Genomic DNA, 1,844 nt, shown 5'->3' with positions numbered 1-1,844 from the left:
ATGGAAAAGATCGGGAAAAAAATTAATGTCATGTTTAATGTTCAGAGAAGAATAGGACAAAGAATTATAATTTTTTTTAAATACAGATCATTTTTTGTTTTTCTCAGAATCCCAAGAATTCATCTCTGAGTTTTGAGTGAAAAAGTCTAAAAATATCAGATACAAACATATTTCTTATTTTCTCAGAAAAATGTAACTTTTTCCCGAAAGTACAAAAATATTAAGAAAAAAATTCTGAATTATTTTTTAAAATCTGACTTTTTTCTCATAATCTTGAGAAAGAAGTCAGGAAAAATAAATTAAAAAAATGAACTGACGTTTCTCAGATTATTGAGGAAAGTTAGACATTTTTTTTCTTTTTAAACAAAATGTCCAAAAGTGTATAATGTTTGCTGTTCAGAAAAGAATAGCACAAAGAATTATGATTTCTCAGAATTCTAAAACCTAATCTCAGAGGTTTTAGTTTGACATTTCTTTGGACTTTTTCCCATACGGGTTGGGGAAATATTTCCCAAGGTCCTTAGCTGTGACCCAGTGTATCAGTTCTGTCCCGACTGAGCTCAGGCACTTGTGACCTGGCTGCTGTGCTCTCAGTGCTCTGTCTCCCTGCTCCTGCCTGCTGGATCAGCTGATCGAGGTGTTATCATTCTATCTTGTTCAGCAGCTTGTTGATTATTCTCTCAGAACCAGCTAAACACACGGGTCTGGGCTAGAGCTCTTCAGAATTGATGTGGTATCTCTACCGTGTGGTCAGATCGTGGCCCGTGACATGTCTTGTGAATTCTCCGGCCGAAGCTCCAAATAAACCGTCAGTGTTTGCCATCAAAGCTCCAGCTCTCCTCGTGTCTCTCTGAGTCCTGACTCCCATTGCTTCAGACGTTTCCCCCACAATAAGTACACAAATGTTCAGAAAATATGTCAGATGTTTTTTCACTGAATTTTGAGAACGAAAGTCAGAAAATAAATTCAGAAAAATGTATCAAAAATACAAAAAATCTGCTTCTCAGAATTATGAGAAAACATTTTGTTGGTTTTTTTTTGTCGTTTTTTTTTTTTATTAAACTCAGAACTCTGAGACAATTTGAAAGTAAAAAATGAAATCAGACTTTTCCTCATCTCCTCTCCCGTATCTTCTGATGATAAATGCTTTATATTATTGATTATCTAAACGTCACGTCGTGTGATTTATTCTTTAATGGGATTTTTAAACTATTAGGTGAAATTCTTTGGTGAGTTAACAGCTCTGTGGGCGAAGTGAGGCACGTCTCACTGCAGAGAGCCCACCCTCAAACTGTCCGATACATTCATCCTCTTTAAGCTGAAAATAGACTTTCATCTCAGAATCAGAATACCTTCATTCCACAGAGGAGAAAGTTACACTTACAGCAGAAACGAGCCACACAGCTTCATGTTAACTAAGAAGCATACATGTATGTACTGCGACTCGTCATCTGTCAGAATAACGTCTCTTCTCTTCTTCACGTTGAGTCTTTCTCTGCAGGTCTGGATGTTTATGGTTCTGCTTGTTAACCGGTCGATGACCACAGAAACTCCCTGAGTTTATGACATACCTCAGGAGCAGAGGTGGGAAGTAACTAAGTACTGAATACTTCTGGAGGTTATTAGTTCATACCCCACATACTGAGCCGGACACTCTTTAAAACTCAGTGTTTGTGTTTATATATATACAGAGAGGCAAAAGTACACACATCCTTTACTCAAGTAGAAGTACACACATCCTTTCCTCAAGTAGAAGTACAGATACTCGTGTTTAAACATACTCTGGTGAAAGTAGAAGTACTGACTAAACTTCTTTACTCAAGTGAAAGTAAAGAGGGGATAGG

Source organism: Notothenia coriiceps, unplaced genomic scaffold (assembly GCF_000735185.1).
Source record: "Notothenia coriiceps isolate Sejong01 unplaced genomic scaffold, NC01 NC01_scaffold00029719, whole genome shotgun sequence".
In the NCBI taxonomy this organism is placed as follows: Eukaryota; Metazoa; Chordata; class Actinopteri; order Perciformes; family Nototheniidae; genus Notothenia; species Notothenia coriiceps.
This window is presented reverse-complemented; position numbering follows the sequence as displayed.